General features: G+C 41.6%; 1 protein-coding gene across 1 annotated transcript in view; it reads right to left on the bottom strand.

The window, feature by feature from the left end:
* inpp5a (inositol polyphosphate-5-phosphatase A) overlaps positions 1 to 16,922 on the bottom strand; it is a 150,300-nt gene that overhangs the window by 115,153 nt on the left and 18,225 nt on the right. The window lies entirely within an intron of this gene.

The raw sequence follows: 16,922 nt of genomic DNA on the forward strand, positions 1-16,922 counted from the left end.
TTCTCACCCATGTGTAGGCTATCTGTGTACAACCATATGCTGCTGTCTGTGCCTTTTTCTGACCGGGCGGTTTCCTCACCATACAATAATTACAGTATCTTTCTCTCAGGCTCAAGAACCTTGTTCTCCTGCGCATGGACATCTTTCTTTTTCTCACCTTATTTTGTTCTGCCTTTCATCTGTCACCCCCCCCCCCCCCCCCCTCTCTTTAAAAGGCTATTCCTAGACCTGGACTACATTTGGTTTGTGCAGTGGAAACAGAGACATGGCCCGGGGCAGTCTACCATTTAAGGAGAGATCTCCCTATGTCGATAACTAGGTCTGATGAACAGCTCTCTCTCTCTGTCTGTGTGTGTGTGTGTGTGTGTGTGTGTGTGTGTGTGTGTGTGTGTGTGTGTGTGTGTGTGTGTGTGTGTGTGTGTGTGTGTGTGTGTGTGTGTGTGTGTGTGTGTGTGTGTGTGTGTGTGTGTGTGTGTTGGAGAGTTTGTCCAAACAAAACTGGTCTATAATAAGAATACACAAGGGATCTGCAGGCTCTGTCGGTATCTGTAACATGATGAAGTATCCTTGGTTGGCATTAGGCAAAAGGCAAACCGAAAACCATATCCCTATGACTGACAACTATTAAGAAACATTTTACTTTTTTTGACAAAAACATTTGATTATTTGTAACTTATTTCAATGTAGGCACAGATAATGAAATATCTAAATCTGAATAAAGTCTGAAAACTCTGTTGTGTGTTAAGCTTGAGACTCTTTAGGATCACACAAGCTCCTCTTTAGATATGGTGAATGATCTGAAGCATAGCTGTAAATAAGCCTGACTAGGTGATTGACATTCATTTTATACAGGTGCGCTGATCGCAATAAAACATCACTCTGACTGTTCTCACAGAGAAGTAGTTACCGACTGCACATGACTCCACATGAAACTACAAATTGCCCTAATTATATTTAAGTACAGATTAGTGAAAAAAGATACAAGTATTCATGTGTGGGCTACAGAGCTGCTTTTCACCCAAAGCAAGCACAGAAGCTTAGCTGCTTCCCTCCCTGCTTCTTTTGCTATAGGCTATGATTAGCAGCCTTCTGGCTCTAGCTCTACACTCAGACACATCAGTGATATCAACAACATAAAAGTGATTTGTCTGCGTTGTCAGTTGCAAATTTCAAACATGTTTTAAAAACCTTTACGAAAAAGGCCTGGATCTGAAGTCTTCGGATTAGCATCTTTAAAGGTCCCACACTAGATGATTCTATCAGCCGATTGGCAATGCCAACTGACGATCAGTCCTTACACCCAATTCTTATTTATAATCGGCAAGACAGTTGTAGTAGTGTGTCCCCGCCTTAACGCTTGGAAAGAAAGTGAATGGATGTACTCCCCAAAATAAACTCTCCCTTTATCACAGAGCAGGAATTTATCACATTTACTAAGAGGCTAATAGAAAAATTAATGCACTCATGACCTCACGACTGAAGGGCATAAATGCCTCAAGACTTAGCAAGTGTGTGTGTTGTGTGTGTTCACCATCGTCCCAGCCTCAGCCAGATCAGACAGAGCATAGGTCTATATAAGGGCATAAGCACTGGACCTTGTCATTAGTCACAGGGATGGAGGAAGAGAAAGAGAGAGTGAGACGGATACACTCGGGCAGACAGAGGAACAGAAGAGTTCAGACCAGAGACTTGCCACCTGACCATTGGGATAGAAGTGTGAAAGGGCCACAAACAGTCATAAACTTACACTGACAGCTCAGAACATAGGTAAAAGTTGTTGCTCTTATTTAGTTTGCAGTGTGCCTTTTATCATTGTACATTATGCAGTGTGTGACTGAGTTGGTGGCAAATGTTGCAACAAAACCACATTTAAAATATGTTTATTCATGAGTGTCATGTTACTGAAGAGTGGGACCACAGCGATAGCACCATCAGGTAAAGGGACAGCCCAAGATGAATCATCCAGATGTTTTTAAACTCTTTCCACTTGTTGTTTCTCCCAGGACGAGTGTTTGTATAGCATATTCAAAAGGTGTCAGGTGTTTCACAATTAATTCACACAGACACTGGTGCTAGGGAGATTGCACCGATCCACTATTTTTCAGTACGATCCGATTCCGATATCTGGGTATTGGATATCTGCCGATACCAATACTGTCCGATATTGTAATTATTACACATTTCTTTGTTGGTGGTGATGTTATGTGTCAGGTTAGGAAGGCTTAAGCAACACAGCAATTCTAATTTAAAGAGCAACAAATACACAAAAATGCAACAACGTGTGTCTGTCTTAACTGCTGTGAACTGTTTGAATGCAGAAGCACCTCAGAACTCAAAAATTCGGAGTATCAGTCCGATATCCGATACGTAGATTGAAGCCATATCGGACCTGATAGTGCCGATATTGCTTCGGATGATCCCATCCCTAGGAGATTGACTAAAAACTCAGTACGTTTACATACAAGTCGAGCTTTGAGAAATTAGATTTAGTACGGTTTCAGTCTGATCAACACAATAAATTGATTTTCTCTGTCATGTCATACTGACTTCCTAAAGTCGATTGTATGGCCAAAAAATGCAACAGACACCAACTTGACGGATGGGGTGGACCTTGGTAATGAGTCGATAAAACTATACTGTTGACAGCTTTACAAACAAGTCTTGAAGTATCTCATCGGGGGAATAAGTGTCCTAGTTTACATCGACGTAGAGCAGGGAGTTGAATGAAAAGCAGCTTGGTCGTGCAGAAGTTCACCAAGCTTTTCTCAATCGCTCATATTTGGGCTGGATGTGATGGTTGAGGGGAACCGATGTCAGCCCTGCAGGCCAGCTCAGAGGAACACTGGCTGGCCCCTCAGAGGCCTGGGCCCTGGAGAGAAAGTGGGCTATATGCGGAATGGAGGGCGAACCGATTCTGTTTCTGCAGGCTAAACTCTGCAAGCTGCCCTCAGTTTGTCAGAAGTTAATTTGCAGTTAATTAGAACGTGGGGCTACTCTGGCAGAGAGGTAAAAATAAACCCATACCCTCCCCAGCCTCTCTCCTCCACATGCACCTCCTCTGGAGCTCCAACCCGCTCACATTCTCTCTCCCTCCTCGTTCTTCTTTTGCCCAGGCCTCTGTTTTCTCAGCCCATGGCCTACTTTTGAGACAGCGTGGGGAACCAAAAGAGTCTCCTTGGTATTTAAGTGAAAAACTATTTAAAATCCCTGCCATCACAATAGTATTTCTAAAGTAGCCTTGCCCTCCTGATAAGTGCCTATTATAAGCAAAAAGGAAGGAATAATAGAAGTGTTCATTTGGTTGGAAAATATGAGTCAATGTCTCTAACGTGAGAACATCAAAGACATAGTTTGAGACAAACTCCTCCAGCGTGAATCTTTTTTTATTACATTCTATCACTTGCATTTGCACAACAGTGATAAATCCTGGACATGTGACTTTCAATGTGACCTTGTGACAATATTTCTTCCTTTTCAGTTTAATAAAAACCACAACTTTCAACTTATCATGTCTTGTCTTATCAGGTCTTCTTTAAAGTAGGACACCATCACAGCACTGTCTCGGAGCACAGAGCTTATCTTGTAACGAGGTATTTGTTGATTGCAAATGCCCAATCCCTGAATTCAACCAAAACAATGCAAAGCACTGTCAGTGGCTGGTCATGCTGACCAAAATGGGGAGTCAAACTGAAACCAGTCCAAGGTCGTTCGAACATAGTTCAACTCAAAGCTACAAAGTTTTACAATAACCTTGAAAGGTGTGTTTAGTCAAACCACAGAACGATATTTTCTCACCTATCCCTTAAAGATTGACTATGCAAAATTTTTCATTTAAAAACAAAGTCTCAAGTCACACAAAAATAAGGTGGTTAGCTCTGTTGCTAAAACTGATAGGCAGGCTATCGCTGTGTATGCCCACCCTCCAGAGAATTTCCCCCTGTGCGCCAGAGGATCGAGAGGGGGCTGCAAACATCTTTCTTCTTTTAATTTTTTTTGAAAAAAATTATGAATTGCAGTGTAATGTGTGTTGACATACACTATCTATAATAGGAAGTAGGAAGTTATGAAACAACACTTGTGTACATGTATTGAGAAGTTGCCTCTCAGTAGATTCTCACAAGATAACAGTTACCAGAAGGAGAGTGCCTAAATCAAATCAAATCAAATCAATTTTATTTGTATAGTCCAGAATCACAAATTTGCATTTGCCTCAGTGGGCTTCACATTGCATACAATAGAACACATTCAAACAGTATAACATAATATATAATAAAAATAGTGTGGATGCATGAGGACTTCCGATGCTGAGGGGGGACCAGATCCTCGCCGTCTCGCCTCAACCAGAGAAAGCTGGAAGAGGACAACTCTAAATGCTGACTATATGTACTGTAGTAAGTAGTAACTCAAAGTGCTCATTCAATAAATCTAACATATTATGCCAATTCACAGGCTCAAAATTGTAATTTGGGTTTATACTGGAAACTGTTTTCATCGTGTAGTGTCCGAAAACAACTACACAGTATTTCTCACAGTACCTTTGCTAAATCTCCTTGTTTCCGCCTATGTCTAAAATGCTCCATTTTAGAGTCCGTCTCATTTAGCCCTGCCTTTCAAAAAGCCCAGTCTGTTCTGATTGGCTAGATCGACATGGGGGACAGCTCAATTTGGGGGACTAATAGTTAGTTTGAGGGGTATCGGGGGATGTGCTTGACACAGGTGGAGGTAGTGATGAGTTTGGTTGGTAATTGGGGGCTCAGCTTCTCTTATTATGACATCATAACAGGTAAACAATCTGGCTGGTGCTTTTTACGGTGAAGAAAGTGAAAAAGTATTTTCTTATACTTTGAGACATCATGACCTTCAATGTCGAAAAAATTGAAAAAGTGCATTTTGCATAAGAGGTGACGTTTAAAAGTGACGTTAATAGCACATGTGGCTCTGCTGGATTTAAATAGTAACAATAAGCTCACCGAGTTGAGCAGAGCTCACAACCTTCTGACCTCAGAGGGTCATGACCTGAAGTGCACATACTGGTTTACCCCGTATGGGTCCTCAGAGAGACATTCTTTGGCTTATAGAGTGGTAGCATTCCCGTCCTGGTATTACAGCAGGCAATTTTAAACTGAGGCTGGTGGGGAAATTACGTCAAGGCCAGTGCCGTTAAAGACCCCTGTGGCGATCTGCTGGGAACACATGGCCACCACATGAGTGTCTTCTTTCTCCTCACACTCCCAATTGCCCCTCACGCTCTTTCCTGCTGGCCTAAATTTTAACTACAATATTATTATTTTCATTAGGTTCTGCTGATCTCTACATGTGTCTGTCCTGCCGCAGCTGCTGTTATTTTGCGTACAACAGTGCTTTTCTTCCCTTCCAGGACCAGCATGCCCACTTCTCACTTTCTCAGAAGAGACGGGCATGGGGTAAGAGAAATAGGCCTACAGCTAAAAAATAAAATTCAAAGTAAACCAAGCTTCACAGCACGCAGCCATTTGAAATAATTAGAGTACAGATGAGGAGTCTCAAAAAAGCAATGGTTGCTTGGTTACACCTGGCACTAATAACACACACGCACAGGTCTATCGCAGCATTTGAGGTTAAACCACGGAGCAGTACAGTACAGTTCTAATGTGGAGGTCTCTTTTTAACTCTGACATACAAACAAGTAAGCTTCTAATGAAATGTGTATGTCAGTTTAGATTAAAGGGCGGCCCAGTGGTTTTACATTCTTCACCGGTCCCTGCGAATCCTACTCATACTTTGAAAGGAGTAGTATAATATTCTGTGAAGGTCTGTATAATCTATGTCAACTTTGATATTATTCATGAAAGTTTCAACTTGTAGTAGACTTGGACTATACATTTATGACAGATAAGCCTGCGTTACAAACTGGGGAGGATTGTATTGGAAAAACATGGGCCTTTAAGAGGCAAGAAGAGAGATGCTATCCAATTACAGAATTGGATGCGTAGGATATAAAGATTTCAGATGTTGGGACTGAGAGTCAGTGCTTTGGATAATTTGTTTAAAGGTTTCATAAGACACTTTAGGTAGCCTTTATAAATGGAGAGGTTAAATTAAATTGTTGACTTTAGTCAAACATACAGTACATAAGCAGATAATGATGCTCCATATTTCAGCCACATACAGTACGAGGAAGTCAAGTCAAGTCGGTTTTTCTTGAGAGCTGTAAAAGTTCAACAGAATTGCTCTTCCAAAAGACTTGTCGTGTCAAACTTAGCAAGTCAGCGTAGACCTAATCTTCACCAAAACACCCTGTCCATTTAAGCTGTAGTTTACTTTTTTAACCCTCAAAATATATCCGAAAGGGGGTGCTTATGGTAGTGGTTAGAGCGTCCCCCCCTTCCCCTCCCCCCATGAGGCTCAGTCCTAGCAGCAGACCAGGTTTGAATCCGACCTAAACCCGTCAGTTCATTGCATGTCATTCCCCTCTATGCCCCATTTCATCTCTGTGTCTATAGATGCACTATAAATAAAGCATATAAAATGCCAAAAAATTATCTTTTATAAATATATATATGAAATACAACGATCATATTTGTCTGCAGCACCCCATGTTCAATGTCATTAGGAGGATCACAAACAAAAAAATCAAAACCACTTCATTTGCTATGCAAAACAAGCACATAAATCATTGACAGATTTCTTTCCAGGAAGGCTTAGAATGACTTTTCCAACAACCACAGCACACAAAGCACACAGCATCCCTAAACTGCTTTGATTTCTTTCCAACCAATCACAGCCTTCACTTCATGGAACAGGATTTAATTTCCTCGGATCCAGCGCAAAACACCTCGTTAAGAACACACCTTATGAAAGCTGCTAGAACCCAAAGAAAAATCTAAATTAAAATGTTCAAATTTACAACAGTGGCAACAGAGGCCTTTCATTTCAAAAACCAAATTGTTGGGACCCCCCGTAGCACAGCTCCTTGTGCAAAGCCAGCTTGTGTATGTGTGCGTTGACAGACTGTTAAAAAGTGGGTTATTTGCTTTCAAGGGAGCAGGCAGCCGACTAAAAATACCCTTTCTAGATGGAGGCTATTGACTTAGGGGAAGATCCGAGGAGGGACAGCAGATGGAGAATCAGCAGGGGATTCAGGTGATTGGCTGGCCTCTTGTCCTTCAACAGGTTGACACTATGACACTTTCTTTAACAACTCTCCCTCACGCAGAGGTGTGTCCCGGCAGTGTTTTATTTTAGCTCACATCAAAGAGAGGCTCATTATGGAATTAATTAGAGCAAACCCACTCAGAGGAAACACTAGATTAGACCTAAACTGACTCCTGAGAGATGTCTTCAACCTTCAAGAGGATAAGGTATGGAGGAGGGTTGAGTCATCATTATACTTCAAAACAAACTGCCAGTCGAGGGTGTAATAGCACCTAAAACACCCCCTTGGCCCCATGCCTTCTCTACACAAGACTCAAGGGGGGCTTGCATCTGTTGCATTCATTTCTTTACCTTTAAGAAACAGTCACTCCAACCTTATTCTGGCTACATAAGTGTACAATGCCTTCAAAGAAAGGCATGTTTCCATGTCCCACTGCTCGTCGTAGTCAAGGATGAACCAAAATTGTGAGCAAAACTTTCCAGATTTTCCCCCAAAAAACAGCAGAATAAAGGTACAGCTGATGGAACAAATTCTTCAGTCTGTTGCAATTGAGTTTTGTTTCTTGTTTAACTTTGAAGAATGTTTCCGTTACCTTACAGCTACACACAGATCTGTGTGATCGTCACCTACGTTTTATCTCACGACTTTTATTTAGCACACAACCACAACTAAAATACGCACCGCATAATGATTGTTTCAGTTTCTGGACAGTTTTTATTTCATGTTTGACTGCTTATTCTCTTGAGGGTTATTGCTAACGCTAGTGCTTGTGGGATTTTCAAGGTGTTAACCTGCCGTACACTAAAAGCATGCAAGGACAGCTTCCAGACGACATTGACCCTAGACAGAAAGAAGCAGGTAAAGATAATGGAATAAAGGTTTTTCTCCCTAATTAATGTGACAAAAGGCTTTTCCACTCCCTGCTGTGAAAAGTCTCTAAACAAAACAGTTTTTTCTTAATGTATCATTCTTCTAAAGATACTAATTTGTCATCATGGCATAGAGAAGCAATGAACATAAAATGCACAGGATATGCCAGAGAGCAGCACACCCACCATTAGTAGGAGGAATCAATACTGCAATCAGCTGGGATTTGTGTAGATCAAGTGTCTTCAGAAAACAGGAAATTACAGCACTTAAGAGCCACAACCACAGCTGCGTGGTTTGAAAGCCTTTTCCTCATTGCATGAGACTGCGGCACACACTTACAGTACCACTGAAAAACACACCTAGATTCTAGATAAATGGATATAGTATTGATTGTGACGCTGTACAGTACTGGTTACACACATGCATCAGCAGTGCAGACTAAAGGCTTGGTCACTCTCTTTAAATGTCTTCAAAGTGGATTATTTTATCATCCATTTCTTGAGAAATTCACTGTTTGCAATTGGCCTCCAAGGCAGATGTGACATTTGAAATTACCTTGAAAATTGCTTTTGAATGTAACAAATAAGTACTGAAAGATGTCCACATTGTGCAATACACTCTGGGTTGAAAGGGAGCACAGTAACTGACAGAGCATTGTCGTTTACTGAAAAGTGTTAGCTCTCCCACTCACACCTCTGCCGTGTGTTACTCAACACAGACAGCAAACTGTCTTCAACAATATGATGTACAGAGCTACTGTGCTGAACCAAATGACCCAATGCAATGTGATTTTGGTTTACTGAGACTGAGACTGCCAAGAATGATATTACACAAACTGTGCTATAATCCAGGACATCGCTCCACAACACATCTGAAAATAATCAACCGGGTGTTTGTCAAGCACTCTGGGATTGTACTGTACTGTCTCAAACCTCACAAACAATCATATCAAGCTGACGGGGACCCTGCATTCATCAGCAGGGTCAGGCCCTGAAGGGGTACACCACCGATAGTTGTACATCAATCATCTATTCAGAATCTTGGGGAAAAAATAAAGACAATTGTATGGAGCCTATAAAACATGTACCACAGAATAACAGGTAAATACTGAACACTGAGAGAGGAAGGGTCTGAGTGGCAACAGCAGACACTCCTGCTGTTGCCACTCAGACCCACCGCACAACAATTACGAGTCACAAATCAAGCAAGGTAAAAGACTATCTACCGTGACGGCCTACTGCTTCTGCCTTTGAATCGACACCCAGGCTGGATCACTTTCAAACCGCTTGTCATTAAAGAACGGAAGAATGGTTGTTGTATCTCTATCGTTTGATACGGCTAATGGGCAATTGTTTTTTTGTGTGGTCAATGACCAAGATACAAATTACAAACTGATATTGTTCAGTTACTCACTCAATACATTTCCAAGAAGTCTATTCTTTGGTCTACTACTCTATCTTGGGTGGTGTCCTCTGTGGCCTTTTATGGGCCAAAAACACTGACTTGTGAAGATAGGAGGCTTTTTCAATCATTGCAAAGAGTAGCTAGCTGGTCCTGGTCTAGAGCAAGTCCAGCCCTGATGTTTCAAGCTTATCTCAATAAACAAGGAATAGCATGCTAGTATAAAACAAAGGTGTGTACATGTATTGCTATAGTTAAATAACTTGGTGCCTATTTGGAATTTAGGGCAAAGGTTTCTTTCACTTTAAGAGACATCTCAGTGGAAATGACAGAAGAGTGTCTAAGTTGTTAAAAACATGAAAATGTGGTTATTACAAAATGTTTTCTCAAACTTTCCAGACCTGTGCATCCTTCACACAAAACGAAACATTAATCCTTATCACATTAGTTTATAGCACAACACAAAAAGCAATAGATTTGATTTTGGACAAACTTGTAGCGACAATAGGTCAAACACCAATGCTAGCTGTATCAGGGCCACTGAAAGTGAAGGACTGATGCCATATGTGAAAGTGTACCAATACTTTCACACCTCCGTTGAAGCAGCTTCAACAGTGACTGGCTGAGGCTGTATTAAGAAACACCCATATTTTATCTGGAAAATAAATAAAAATGCTCAAATTTTACAAGCACCAGACTTCCCTGAAGATTCAAACAATGTTCCAACATGGCATCAGTTATTGAAAGACCTATAAAATCCTATACAGGTCTGGTTACCTTTAGTGTGAGAACATGTCTTATTCACTGTCAGTATTAATGTGTAGAGTAACTCAAGGAAAAGGGCCATGGAGGTAATACTGGGAAAGTAGAAAATATACTACCCGGAGGAGTTGTGCAACAACAGTCAGCAGACCAGTAGGGCAGCCACTTAGAAAACTCAAATGATCTGAAAATGCATTTTATTTTAGATTTAAAAGCTATGTCAGATGTAGTGCTGAAGGTTAAGCCTCGTGTTTACTTTACTCCCGCCAGGGTATTTCAACAGAAGGAGCAGTGCCGGTAGCTATGCAGCATTATTTGGAAACCCAACAAAGAGTGTATCTTCACGGTATTTATGATGCACAGAATGTTATGTTTTTCCAGAAATAACTTAGTTTGCCCAATCAGCTCTTTTCCCAAGAACCGTTGGGACTTCCCTAAAAAAGTAACATGACAAAAAAATTGTACTTCTTTGGCTGCTTGACATTAATTTATTATTCTACTACACTGACGCTTTTCTAAGTAAAGTTCTCATACAGGTCAACTTGGAGGACTAATTAAAGCAGTTGGTGGTGACGTTTCAGTGTAGGGGACGGTTCTGGCACAAATTAGGATATAGTACTATGTCTTAAAAGGATCCAAACTCTAGAAACACTTGCAGCATTGAGACCAGCTTTTTTTACAAGACCAATGTGATACGTCATATGGCCTTCCTTATTCAGGGTCACAGTGTGGCCTTAATCAGGTGACTATTAAAGGCCACTAACCTCATGATAAAGTATGCCATGTTACAAGTAGCCGGGAATCCCCGTTAGTCTCAACATTCAGAAAGCTGTGCTACTGTGGAAACAGAAATCACACACCAATCTGGGAAGTTTTTTTTTTAAAGCTGCAAGAAATAACACTAGTTATCAAGTGACATAATTTATCTGCAACAATTATTGATTGAATGTTGTTTATCAATTACAAACTCCAACCATTCTCCGGTTGCAGTTTCCCCAATGTGAGGAAATCCTGCTTTTTCTTAACTTAATCATGGTAAACGACATCTCTTTGGGTTTGGCAATATTGGTAAGAGAAAACAAGACGTCTGAAGTCGAGCCTGAAAGTTATTTCTTGATCTTGGAAACATAGCTTGACCAAAATCCCTAGGAGGGAGGTCTTTGAGGGCTACAAAAGCTCTGGAAAGTAGTAGTTAGTTGACATTGAGTCCTTTGAAATATGACAACTTCACATTTGGCTCTGGGAAATTGTGATGGATATTATTAAATTGGTCTTAAATTAGGTCATCAATCAAAAAAAGACAGATCAAACAATGGTGAAAATATTTGTTGATGGAAGCCCTCATTTATTTACAATTACTAGCATGCATGAGCAGAGCTAGATCTATACAGTCAATAACGCTTGCTCTGTGAACATCCTGAACTGTGACCTTTATCCCACAGTGTGAAGGCTGTCTCTACTTGAATAGCAAGCAGAAAGCCTAAGAGGCTAATTGTAATACTTAGTGTCAATAATGGCACTAACAACTCCTGCAGCATTTCCCACAAAGGTTCCGTCACTATACAGGTTTGTAGATCAGTGTCATGTCATCTATTTATGACATTCTGCTGGCTAAGTGCCCTATAACTACAAGGTCCACTTATCGGAGTTGCTATGCAATTTGTTTACCCGTAAAAAGTGATTTTAACATATTATCCATAGCTTCTGTTAATTTGTCTTTCAATAGACATGGAGCAGACATTCCCTGAGGACATCCTTGGGGAAATGATATAAACTGGGTCTGCTCACACTTTCAAAAGGGGAGAGGGTTCAATATGCAACAAGGACAAACTTAGAAACATGTATGCATAATTTAGCAACAGAGGAAAAGGATAGAGGACTTGGCTGTGACAGATTCAACATAAAAAGCCTGCTCTACTTTCTAAAGCTTTGAAGAGTCTCTCAGATGCCTCTGCACAGAAATGTTTGATGAGGACAGAGCTGGTTTTTCAGTTCTGTGTGTGTGTGTGTGTGTGTGTGTGTGTTTGTTTGTGTGTAAAGTTTGAAAGTCCAAAAATCGATTGAGATATTGATTCCGGAGTTTGTGTCTCACTGTCATGGACCATTACTTGTATCGATTCAGCAAAACCAACAAAATAGAGACCTTTGCTGTGAATGCTAGAGAGCTACCAAAAGAAGACAAACCTGACAGCAAAACACAACCTAATAAAAACCTTTACCGTGGCTGTATGAATATTAACCTGCCATGCTATTCACAGTTGATATTGGCTGAATATGTCAATCATGTTGTCCCCTGTCAGCAAGATCAATAATTTCCCTCTCCACGGTAAGACCTCTAGTCTTATGTTCTGTTTTTTGTCTAAGGTCAACCATGTAGGCTACATGTATATGAGGTTGTAAATAGTCAGACATCCATAAATCAGTGCTGTGAGGTTAGTCAGTATGATAAACAAACAATTTACTGTAATTGTGATGTTGTTCAAACAAGATAATCTAAAGCGATTTGTTATGACAACGTGTAATGTGTCCTTGGAATCAACCCAAAAAAAACAGTTTATGATGTTGGAAATAGAAGCCCGTAGCAATGGGTGGATGGTGGATGTGAACATTTTAAATCCTGAACTAAGTTCTTAACCGCGGCATTACGGACAAAAGGAGCTCACAGACAATGAGAATAATCTTTAAATGGAATTACAGAATTAAGCCGTAATCTGCTTCAGAGCGAGAATAACATGATTACACCTGTAATACAAATCCCTGTGTTGGTGTGCACAGAGCATGTGCCGTGTACCTGAGCCTTTATCACATTGAGCTATAAGTGACAAGGTATAACGCTAATCAACCTTCAATCTCCTTGTTAAATGAAGGTCACCCGTTATGAAATATGTACTTTTTCCTGTAGTGACTAGAGACTCCCAAAGCAGGAGAAAAAGCCATCCTCTCCACCTTTTCTCCACCTCCACCTTCTCTAAAAAACCTCTATTCAAAACCCCCAGTCTGTGAGCTACCATGCAGGGTGCTGGCTAACTATCAGGAGAAATTTAGGGTTCAGTGTCTTGCTCAGGGACACTTGGACATGTGGCGGGGAGAAGGGGATTGAACCACCGACCCTATAGTTGTGGGTCCACCAGCCTATCCACTTCGCCACAGCCCCCATAGGACATCCTTTTATGATATCGAAAAGGGAGAAACCACGCCCCCTCCATTACCAGCCTATTATAACACTACCTCCACCTATGATAAGCACACCCCAAGATACCCCTGAAACTAACTGGCAGTTAAATTCAGGGCCAATCAGACCAGACTGGGCTTTTTGGAAGGCGGGGCTTAAAGATACCGGCTCTAAAACAGTGTTCCAAAAACAGAGGCGGAAAAGAGGACATTCAAGAAATGTGTGAACCGTGAGAAATATAAGCTTTTTTTTGGGACACTACACCATGAAAACAGTTTCTAACAGAAACCCATATTACAATTTTGAACCAAAAGATTAGCATTATATGTGTCCTTTAGATGAAGTCATTGTGAACAACTGTCGAGCAAGGACGCAACAGGAAATGGTTAAGAGTAGGAGGAGGAGGAGACGACACAATGTCTGTAGTGTGAGTTGTGTTTCCTTCAGGTGCCGGCGCATACCCTTACTTCCTGTAAAAGAATAACACTGTTCTATTTTAACTGTTCTATTGATCTGCTTCTGTCTCTTAATGTGATCGGATCATCTCTGCATCGTCAGTCTCCCAGCTGTCTTCTTCCTCTCTCTGTCCGTGTTGTCCCTTGGTTGTTTTTTTTTTTGGTCTTTCCCTCTTGCCATTTGTCTGTTCTTATCTTGCGCCGCTCTCCTGCACACAGCATCCTGTTTGCACTGGGGCAGGACAAACATTGTCTCGGTTTGACGCTGAAGACATTTCACAGGCTATCACGTTTTCAGAATGGGCGCGATATCTCTATAATTGGGTTCTTCCTGCTTTGGGAGAGCTTGAGAGAGGGAGAGTGAGAATGGAAAAAAAGAGGGGAGGAAAAGGAGTGAGCGTCAGGAGTGGGGGGGGGGGGGGGCTGGTGCACAGAGGGGTCAGTTTCCATATCCACCAGGACCCCATTAAAATGTCTCAGAGAAACCCTGTGACAATTCTTTCAGTCATGTTCCAGTTACTTTGTAGAGCAGAAAGATCAACATGGGGATCAACAGAGAAATAGGTTAAATCCATCTTAGGTCATCAAACAAGCCCAAAACGGGACAAAACCAGACTGTACCCGGCTCCTCAAACAGAGAGCATGCCCATATTATGTCCAAATCTAGAATATATCTCCCAAGAAGTCCTCCTATTTAATGGCTCCCCGCTGCACTGACCTTCAAAGAGTGCCAGAAAACCGGGCTTCCAAAATAAACAGTAGTGAGGAGGGCGCTGGATTTCCACAACACAGTGCCCAGGCCCAGACCTCAACCAAACCCAGAGCAGAGGAGTCAAGCCTCAGAATCACCACAATGACCTTCAGTGGTTCAAACCTTGGTCAGGCAAAGACGTTGGACACACGACAACATTGTGAAAGACGGATGGCCATCTGCTGAAGAAGAAATGTACAAGTGAAGGCCCCCAGCTGTATCTAGAACGTGTGTGTAAGGGTTTGGGAGGCGGGTATGTAGACAAGACTGCTGATGAAGAACAGAGTATTTCCCTATGACCAGGCCCTGGGGCTAACCTCCTGAAATCCTTCTCTTCCTTCAGCTACTCTCTTCCTGCATAGAAAATGTTCCCTGTGGCTCCTCCCTGGATATTTTAAGAAATTTCCATTTGCTCTCACAAACATCAGAACACAAACTGTTCACGACACTCTGGAGGGTTTCCCCCTGACAGGATGAGTTACATGGGCTCTCTGTCAGAGCCACTTGGTCTCACTGTCTGCTGTTTATCAGAGCACAACAATGGCAAGGTTCCTACAAGATGGGTACAAGATTCACTTTACTATTTTCCTTTTTTGGCAATAAGAGCTCACACTTTTTATGAAACACTTAGAATTTCACAATACAGTTTCGCAACTTTCTGTGGAACCGGCATCACAGCGCATCAGTTGAGAAAGCGGTGAGGGTAGTCTACATTGTAAGGTAGATTTCAAGTGTGTCATACATTTGGCAGCATGAGAAGTTAATGACTTATTTTAAGTAGAGTTAGATAAGTAGCCTAGTGTCCACAGTAGGTCACAGCAATCCTTTAACTAAACCTTCTCAAGTTGAATTTCAATGTTCACACCAAGATGCAGTGAATTCCAGCAATCATGTGCTATATGTTTCGTACTGTACAAACCTTCTGTATGTCTCGATATGATTATTCACACATCTAGAAATACATTACGAATAAAAATGAGTGTAGTCCGCAAATAGAATGACCCTCATACACATACTGCTGGAACATACAGATGAGTGGGAGCTGTGATGTGGGCAGACACTGAAAGCAACAATGATCACCTGAACAAAGGCAAGCAGTATTGGACATAGAAGAAGAATGTAATCCTGCCCTAGGCCGAGATCTATTCTAGGTCTCAAAATGATCGACAGTTTTCATGCATTGATTCTCTGCGACTATGTCCTTGTAGTATGACAGGCTACATCTCTCTTAGGAGTTGATCGGGGTCTCACAAAACACCTCATCAGCTTTACAGATGAAACCAGCCCAGGTTTTAGTTTTCTTCTGTCTGTTCCTATGTATCATCATATCTAATCATGTCTCCTGGGCGGTCCTGTAACTCTCTGCTGACCCTGCAGCAGAATACGGGCCTCCAATAAGACAGGACGAGTTGGGGAAACTGCACACATTTAGACCGCCACACACACACACACACACACACACACACACACACACAGGATGAGGAGTGTAGACTAGTCATCATGAGAGACGCGTAAACAGGAATTGGGAGACAAAGTCCTATGTAATCTCTCGGTTCCAGATGCAAAATTCATACAAACTCACAAACACTCTTTCGTCTGGACACTCACACAATAAACTAAACCGCTTGGGCTCACTCAAGCACCCTGGCATGTGGAAACTCCACAGAGTCACACTCAAAACATTGTGTTGCTAAATTCACCTTCACTTCCCCGCAGGTAATGTGGCCCTGAGTTTAGGGCACACACAAGGGCAGGAGGGGATATTAAGCCATAGGGCCTATAGTCTCCTAAAGTTGTTTCACAAATTGACTCTCAGAAGCAAAGTGTCATGTATCCCAACAACATGTGATGTAGAAAAACTAATTAAGGATTATTTTTTACATTAATTAATAATGGTTCTAATTTGATCCACTTAATTTGTTTCACTGGCATAGAGCCCTGACTGTGCTGCCCTCTAAGGGAAATGAGAGCCAGAGAGTCCAAAATAGAGTACTTTATCATTGTCTCAACAGTTTCAGTGAACTATGTACAGTATATTGCAACATGTCACAATATGCATCGCATGGCAATGTATCTTGATATATATCGTGTCGTGTGACCCATTTATCGTGAAGCGTATCATATCATATCATAAAGTCCTTGCCAATACCCATCAGCCCTAGTGTTCAGAGCTTTGCACTAGTTCTCCAAGCTTAGAAGAGGAGAGTAGAAATAGGAAATATGACCAATGGACCAGTCCAGAATCCCTGGCCATCTGTCTTCTTAGTTGTTCCTTAACAAACCATCTTCCTCTGCCAGCAGCCTATCAGATAAGGCACTCAACCTGACCCTCACATCTCACTGGCACTGCATTTGGATCCATGTGTGCAAGAATGT

This window comes from Ammodytes marinus (assembly GCF_949987685.1).
Source record: "Ammodytes marinus genome assembly, chromosome: 11".
In the NCBI taxonomy this organism is placed as follows: Eukaryota; Metazoa; Chordata; class Actinopteri; order Uranoscopiformes; family Ammodytidae; genus Ammodytes; species Ammodytes marinus.